The sequence below is a fragment of the Cibotium barometz genome, chromosome 5 (assembly GCF_041138505.1).
Source record: "Cibotium barometz isolate CiBa-2024 chromosome 5, ASM4113850v1, whole genome shotgun sequence".
NCBI classification, from domain to species: Eukaryota; Viridiplantae; Streptophyta; class Polypodiopsida; order Cyatheales; family Cibotiaceae; genus Cibotium; species Cibotium barometz.
Genome location: NC_141050.1, coordinates 51,727,298 through 51,736,821, shown reverse-complemented (window position 1 = coordinate 51,736,821; position 9,524 = coordinate 51,727,298).

The window sequence follows — 9,524 nt, the reverse complement described above, 5'->3', positions numbered from 1 at the left end:
ATATTGATTTTTATGCATAAAATGATGCATAAAAGAATTTTTTTATTGTAAAAGTGTTACTTTCACCAATATCTATACAGGATTAAGGAGAACCCCACCTCCCTCCACGTGGGCAAAGGAGGTGGGGCTATTTCAAAATACCCCGTCCTCCAAGCGTGACGTTCACGCTTGCATTTGATACCCACTCCTCCAGCGCGTCCAGGTCCAATCAGTTCCAGTCGCCTGCTGTTCCAAGCTTCCATCACTGCTGTTCCACGCCTGCTGTTCGCCTCGAGCTCCACACAGTGCAGGTACGTTTCTCCACTGAGTAGAGGCTACGTTCGAAGGTTCCCATCCGTGTCCATTGTAAGCGAAGAGCCAAAATGAACGTTATGACTAGGCCGTCGAAGCCGTAGGATCTGGCAGCAACAATGCTGTGCTGGATGAACGCCTGGACGTGGAGGCCATGAGGGCGAAGTCGGTGGCGTTGGAGCTGCCTCCGCCGCTGGAGAGAAGCGTTTTGATGGCTGGGTTGCTCTTGCGAATGGTCGGGACGAAGGAGACGATGGCGCCACCGTCGTCAACCTGGGGCGACACGTCATAGGTGGAGCTATGCATCTGTGCAAATGCATAGAGGATGTGTGTGAAGAGGGTGGCGTCCACGTCCGAGGCAGCCAGCCCACCCCCATAGGGGACGTAGGCACTCTTCACAGGCAGCTGGCGGAGCTGATTGTGCAACCACAGCAGCAGTAGTAGATGCGACAAGGGCAAACAACTGCACCACTCTCCACACTAACACGGGCGCGTAGGCTGCCTCACCCATCCTCTTCTTCTTCTTCTTGCAGTAGTATTAACACCCAATTTAGAAATATTATCTAGAGACTCCCTAGATGCTTCTTAAAACAATCTTTCTGCAACAATTGAGCTCGCCCATCTCGCTTTGTACGCAGCGGCATTTTCCACCATTACCCTCTCTGGCTGACTTTTTCATCCAACTCCCCCCTGCCCAGTTACAACACTTCTGTCTTTCCATCATGCCTTCTGACTAGGATGCATGAATTATTCCACCATCGTCATCTGGAGGAAGACAACGTCTCGGGAAGTCATCTTCTCCACTGTTGATGACAATTGGATCAGCCGCACTGTTTCGGGAAACAGCATCATCATCTCGCCACACTAGAATCAAAGGTCTCCAAACGTTCGCCGCTTAAAATATTGCTCGCTTCTAGAACGAGTAAGAGGATTATTTTATTTTATATAGTTAATAACAAGGGGCACAACCTTTGGTTGGTTGAAAAAGGATTATTTTATTTTATATATTTAATAACAAGGCCCTAACATTGGAAATGTCATGACACCTTTGACCGGTTGAAAAAAGGATTATTTTATTTTATATAGTTAATAACAAGGCCCTAACATTGGCACCTTTGACCGCTGGGTTGTCATCTATCTATACAGGATTAAGGAGAACCCCACCTCCACGGTGTAATTTCTTTATAGCCTTTGCAATGCAGCCACATAAATTCTTTACAACCTTGCAAAGAAAAAGCAAAGGGCAGGGGCATAAACTCAGAAGCTTTTCGCACATAATGGAGAGACAGTGCTAGACTGATGCAGATGGTGGTCCAACTCTGTTTTGACATGGCGGGCCGCCATAAAGCTTCCACGTGTAAAAGCAATGTTGGGCATGCTTTTTTTTTTTGGACAACCCCACCTCCCTCCACGTGGGCAAAGGACATATTCCTCAGACTTATTTTCATCCATCTTTCTAAATTAGTTTCCTAAGAGTTCTAAAAGTGTATTTTGTAAAATGATTTTGGACTTTTTAAATAAAAAATGATTTGTTTTGTTTTATATATATATATATATATATATATATATATATATATAGATAGAGAGAGAGAGAGAGAGAGAGAGAGAGAGAGAGAGAGAGAGAGAGAGAGAGAGAGAGAGAGAGAGAGAGAGAGAAAGTGTAGAATAATTTGGGTTTTTTAATTAAAAAATGATTGAGAAAAAGTGGTTGTATTTTGGCTAGCCTTCAGATTTTTAAAAATTTTGGTTATTCTATGTATGCCGGCTAGCCTTCAGATTTTTAAAAATTTTGGTTATTCTATGTATGCCAGGCACCTCAGTCTACCAGCTTTGAGCTCCACGTTGTCGTGCCTTCGCCTCCTCGGGCTCCTCGATCGCCTTTGCCTCCTCCAAGTGCTTCATTGCTCAAGGTCTTTTATTTTGCTCAAGGTCATTTTATATATACAAAATGTATTATATAAACAAAGTGTATACAAGATAAAGGGAGAGCATAGAATGATTCGTTTTGTTTTAAATTTGCGCATCAATAAAAAAGCATTATCATATCTGACGACCTATAATTACTAATTAAGGTCCAATTGATTACATGAGTGTTGTAATGAATTGTTTTATAATTAATGATTTAACCTAATATAAACATTAATGACTTTTGATTAATGTTTGATAAAGTTAAGGGCATGATTAATTCGGACAAAGTGTATACAAGATAAAGGGTGAGTGTAGAATGATTCGTTTTGTTTTAAATAAAAGATTTATTTATATATAATATACATATTCCTATTCTAGAAGATGAAGGGAGAGTGTAGAATGATTTGTTTATGTATATGTAAATGTATATGTATCTCTCTCTTTGTATATATATATAGAGAGGGAAAGAGACTCTCTCTCTCTCTCTCTCTCTATACATATATATATATATATATACATATATATACTATATATATATATATATATAGAGAGAGAGAGAGAGAGAGAGAGTAAAATGATTTTGGATTTTTTAAATAAAAAATGATTTGTTTTGTTATATATATATATATATATATATATATATATATATATATATATATATATATATATAGAGAGAGAGAGAGAGAGAGAGAGAGAGAGAGAGAGAGAGAGTGTGTAGAATAATTTGGGTTTTTTAATTAAAAAATGTTTGAGAAAAGTGGTTGCATTTTGGCTAGCCTTCAGATTTTTAAAAATTTTGGTTATTCTATGTTTGCCAGGCACCTGAGTCTGCCAGCTTTGAGCTCCACGTGGTCGTGCCTTCGCCTCCTGGAGCTCCTCGACCGCCTTTGCCTCCTCCAAGTGCTTCATTGCTCAAGGTCTTTTATTTTGCTCAAGGTCATTTTATATATACAAAATGTATTATACAAACAAAGTGTATACAAGATAAAGGGAGAGTGTAGAATGATTCATTTTGTTTTAAATTTGCGCATCAATAAAAAAGCATTATCAAATCTGGCGACCTATAATTACTAATTAAGGTCCAATTGTATACATGAGTGTTGTAATGAATTATTTTATAATTAATGATTCAACCTAATATAAACATCAATTCAAAACCTTCCTAAAAAGTCAAAGACTGATGACTTTTGATTAATGTTTGATAAAGATTTGGATTGTTTTGTTTCAAATGAAAGATTTATTTATATATAATATATATATATATAGAGGACTACCTAAAGATTTCAAACAAAATGTATTATATATATTTATCTATATCTATACAAGATTAACCACAACTCCCCCTCCCTCCACGTGGCCAGCCAAAAGTGGGGTTAATTCAAAAGGAGGGTTAATTTGATAAGTAAGCAACACCATGTTCGGCTTGGTTTTATAATTTGACAGTAGGAGGCAGAAGAAGGTTTTAAAACGCACACAAAAATGCGCTGCAAACCGGAACTGGTATTGCGCTGTTACCTTGAACTCGATGCATTCATGGATGGGAGAGGAGGCTATTCATGAACGGCTTGATGTCAACGGTGTGGCCAACGATAGCCCCTTCACCATGGCCAGAAGGAAACGATCGATCACTGTCTTGGTTTTTGTTGTGATACCTGAGAAGCCCATGGGACCAAATCCCTTCTGCATTGACGGCTATTGCCTTGCAATTGATCCCGCGACGTGCATTATGATCGGCGTGTATGTCAAAAGGCTTCTTGGTGTTGGTGACCCAGAGAGCATTGCCCCTCATACCTCTTATGCTCGAATTATTGACATGAACGCCTTCACAAGAACAGATTTCTTTACGATAAGTGTAAGGGAGTTCACTAAAGGAGTAGTTTAAAACTCTTTGATCTATGAAGCTTGATGTTTTAAATATACCCATTTTGTTAACTTCAAGGTAATAAACTACGATTAAACTTACAACTTTTTTCATTCTTTGTATTTAAAAAATCGAGGATGTATGTAAAACTTTATGTAAGTTGATGAAATTGTAAGCTCCTTTTGTTTAACTCACATGATATTTTACATATTCCTAGGTGAATCCCTTGGGCCCGCACTCTCATCCATCTTTTTAAATGAGTTTCCTAAAAGCTAAAATTAGGTGAACCGCCTTCAGACATATATAGATATATATACAAATACATATACATATATATATGTATGTATATGCATATACATATATATATATATATACATATACAAATACGTATACATACATATATGTATGTATATGCATATGCATATGCATATACATATACATATAGATACATATACATATACATCATGTGGATACCTTTTTACCATTCATTCACTTGAGCGTAGTTGGGTCTTAATCTATTCTATGTACGTGTGATTTAGTCTGTGATTCACCGTTTGGATTATTTTCATAATCCATCATCTCTTCTAGATTAAATAAAATTTAAAAAATATTTCATTAATATATTTCTTAATGATGTACAGTATGGATAACGAGGGGGAAATTGTGAGGTCTTCGATGGACGTTGAGGATAGAAGCCATCGTGCAGAGTATTCAAGACCTCAACAATCTGAGGTAAGAGAAGATAATGAGAAGACTCAACGAATAATGCATGCTTTTAAGCAATGTTGCCATATATATATAGGCAGTGATGTGTGTGAACACACTTAGGACCGCCGGGGCACTTTTTCCCTCTTTAGGAGGTTTTTTCCCCCGGCTTGTATATACGCCCATCCTTCTAGGGCTAACCTATCTTTAGTACATTGACACAATCTAATACATTGTGTGTTGTGTGCATTCTTGTTTCTTCTTCTCCAAGCTTTGTGTGCTTTCCTGCAACCCTAATTCCAACAATTGGTATCAGAGCAGGCATCGGCTCCCAGGGCTACGCCGCCAGCACCCTCCGACTCACGTTCTCCGATTGAGGTGAGTTTTCACAAGCGCTTGCAGGTCCCTATACTCTGCAAACAAGCCCATAGGGCAATGCGTTCTCAGAATTTGCATTTGAGGTCGTTTTGGGCTCCGTTTTTGCATTTCAAGTTCTGCACAGGTGTTTTCGTCATTTTCTGCAGAAATTTCGACAGTGCAGTTTTCTGCAAAATAGGCATACGTGTTCTATTGTGGACCGTGCTACATAGCACAAGTTGTCTTCTGTTCAGTCTTTGCTTCATTACAGGTAGCTGTTGCATCAATTTCAGTCAGTGGCCATGGCTGATAACAGCAATGATGTATTTCGCATGTTATCTGCTGATGACAAATTGGATGGAGACAGCAACTACCCACTTTGGGCATACATGATGCGGCATGTTTTGGTTGCAAAAGGAGTGTGGAACATTGTGCAGGGTATGGATGTACGTCCAGGTTCTGTGGATGTAGGATGTGTTGAGGATGTTGCAGGTTCTAGCAGCTCTACTGTTGCTGCTGTTTTACCCACTACTGAACAAGCTCGTTGGGATGGTAAAGATGCGCAGGCTCATGCCTTGATTGCACTTTCTGTCAAACGTAACATCACCCCACATATTCGTTCAGCTAAAATAGCAAAACAGGCTTGGGATATTCTAGCTGGTTTGTATGTAGGGGTCATAACGAGGCAAAAATCGCTTACCTGCGTAAAGAGCTAGAATTGAAGATTATGCAAGAAGATGATGACATGAATGTTTTTCTTGCTGAGATTAAAGATCTCAAAGAACAGTTGATTTCTGCAGGTGAGATTATTCCTGATCATTCTCTTGTGCAGACTGTTCTTGATGCTTTACCTGAGACATATCAGACTTTTGCTTCCACGTGAAGACTTCTTAATGAGGACAGACCTGATACTGTCAAGTATGATACTTTAGTCAACAAGATCTTCCAAGAAGCGCAGTCCAGGCAAAACAGGGCCAGGTAGCGTGCAGTTGATCAAGCATTTATTGCTGCCCAGCAGAGAAGAAGTGGTAAGGCAGCCCCTTCCACTGTTTCTTCTCCTATTAGTAGGTCTGCAACTTCTTCTCCTTCCACAGGTAGCAACAATAAGTCTGAGAAGGCTCTTGATAAAGGCAAGAAAAAGACCAGGTGCAACTATTGTAAGGCAAATGATCATGTCATTAAGAATTGCCCTAAGCTAAAGGCTAAAGAGGCAAAGAAGAAAGAGTCAAATGCAGCCACAATAGCGCGGATGCTTCTACAAATGCAGATTCTGCAAATGTTGTGCAGGATACAGAATGGGCGTTTAGCATGTATTGCCAATATGACCCATCTGTACATGATGCATGTTTGGCAGTTTTTGTTGACTCTTATGTATGGTATTTTGACGGTGGTGCTACAAAGCACATTACCTCGCATCGTGATATGTTCACTTCTCTTGAGGCTGTCGCTAATGGGAATACTGTCACATGTGCCAATAATGCTTCTTACCCAGTGATGAAGGGCATTGGTAAAATTATGCTTACTGCTGCAAATGGCAGCGCTTTCGCACTTTCAGATGCTTTGTATGTGCCAGGGATAAAGAAGAATCTATTGTCTGTCTCTACGCTTAACACAATATTAGTGAATTTGGGAATTTCCCAATTCCTATTTTTGAATACTTAAAAAAGGGGACATGGATAACATGTTTGTAAGTTTCTCAAAACCCTATCATATGACCTATCATTGGAAAGCGCTTGAAAAATGGAATCTAAAGAGCTATAAAGCGCTCATTTTGGATTAGTGGTGTTCAAGTTATGGTTAATCCAAACTTTTGACCACGTGTCCCAAACTTGTGGGAAATTCCCATATTCCCCAATATGGTGTTGCTTGCTAGACTTGGACTTATAGTCAAATTTGTGGATGACAGATGTACTGTTCATGATTTGATTTCTGGTGATACGATTATTGTATCTGGCACCTTGTTTCGTGGGCTGTATAGGCTCAATTCTTATGACAAGTGTGTGGAAGATTTAGCAAATGCAGTTTCTGATGAAAAGGTAGTTTCAGATGCAAAACTATGGCATGCTCGTTTTGGTCATCTGAACTTTGCTAGTTTGCTGCGTTTGCAGAAATTTGATATGGTTGCTTCATTGCCCCCTCTTGAGGCACCATTGAAACATGTTTGTGAAGGCTGTATTTTGGGCAAAATGCAGCGTTCTGCGTTTCCCAAAGGATGGTTCTGTGCGGGCCACTCGCAAATTGCAACTTGTACATAGTGATGTATGTGGGCCTATGCAAACTCCGTCATTTGGTAAACACTTGTACTTCGTGACTTTCATTGATGATTACTCAAGGCATGCATGGGTATATCCACTGAAGGCAAAGTCCGAAGTGTTTTTGTGCTTCAAACAATTTTTGCTTATGGTTGAAAATGTATCCAATTGTAATGTAGGCACCCTCCGTTCTGATCGAGGGGGGGAGTACATGTCTAAAGAGTTTGATGCATTTCTGGCTAGCCGTGGGATAAAACACCAATGTACAGTGCCGTATACCCCTCAGCAAAATGGTATTGTTGAGAGAAAAAACAGGTCACTTATGGAGATGGCACGATGTATGGTCAAGAGCCAAGCTTTGCCACATGCGTTTTGGCTTGAGGCTGTCATGTGTGCTGCATATGTACTCAACAGGTGTCCCACTAAGGCCTTGCAGTCTATTACTCCATACGAAGCTTGGCCTAGCAGGAAGCCTTCTATTGGTCACTTGCGTGTCTTTGGTTGCTTGGCCTATGCTTTAGTGCCTATGCAACAACGCAGAAAATTGGATAATAAGGCTGTCAAATGCATTTTTGTTGGTTATAGTACTGAGAGCAAGGGTTACAGATTGTATCATCCACAGTCAAAGCGTATCTTGATTAGTCGAGATGTTGTTTTTGTGGAAGATGCTGTGCAGCCTTTGTTATCATGTACCAAAGAGACAGGTGTGAGCTCACGGGATGTATTTGATACGTTATTGCCTCTATTTACAGGTGGGAATTCAAATGTAAGTCCTAATGAGGCAAATATTCAGCCTATGCAGTTTTCAAACGACATCATAGATCAGCCTATTTCTGATGCAGATTTATAGGATATAATTCATGAGGATAGGGCTGAAAATGAGCAGGCCAGAGGTATGCCTAAATGGCTGGTGCAAACCTTGCATGATAGTAAAATTGATGCACCTATGTCTAGTCGTACTCGTTCAGGTTTTCAGCATGCCTCTTATGCATCAGATTGTTATGCTTTGGCTGTGTCTAGCATGTGTGAAGAGGAAGAACCTCTTTCATTTGATGAGGCACAAAATTCAGAAAATTGGTTGGCTGCAATGCAAAGTGAATATGATGCTATAATGAAGAATGGTACATGGTCTTTGTGTGATTTGCCTATTGGTAAAAAGGCCATTGGATGTAAGTGGGTTTTTAAATTGAAACGAAAGCCAGATGGTAGTGTTGATCGCTATAAGGCTAGACTTGTTGCAAAGGGTTATGCTCAATAAAAGGGCATTGATTTTGATGAGACCTTTGCTCCCACTTGTCGTATGACTACCATTCGTAGCATTTGTGCATTGGTAGCTCATAATGGTTGGAATGTACATCAATTGGACTTAAAGACTGCGTTCTTGAATGGAGATTTGCATGAGGAGGTGTATGTATCGCAGCCTCGTGGTTTTGTTCAAAGAGGGCAGGAAAACAAAGTGTGCAGGTTGAAAAAGGCTTTATATGGTTTAAAGCAAGCTCCACGAGCTTGGTATGAAAAGATACATGCATATTTGACTGCACATGGTTTTCAAAATAGTCCAACAGAAAGCACTTTGTATGTGTGGATGATGTACATCTAATCATTGCTCTCTATGTGGATGACATGCTGCTCACAGGACCAAATGAGAGTAATATTGCTAATTTTAAGGCAGTGTGATGGAGGTATTGCTTTGTGTCAGACAAAGTATATTGAGACATTGTTGCGGAGATTTGGCCTTGAAGACTGCAAGCCTATTGCTACTCCAATGGAGACAGGTTTGAAGTTGAGTCTTCATGATGCTGGAGATCACTTTGATGTCACACTCTATCAGACAGCTGTTGGTTGCCTCATTATGTATGCATTACGAGGTCGGACATTCAGCTTGCAGTCTCACAAATGAGCAGGTTTATGCATAGCCCAGGGTCTCAGCATTGGAAGGCAGTTAAACGCATCTTTCGCTACTTGAGTGGCACCATACATCTTGGGTTGTTTTATCCCAAGGGGGGATCGTTGCCGCCAGATTTACATGCTTTTTCAGACTCAGATTGGGCTGGTTGCTATGACACAAGAGTGTCCACAAGTGGTTTTTGTTTCATGCCCGGTAGCTCATGCATATCTTGGTTGAGCAAGAAGCAACCTACTGTGGCCAC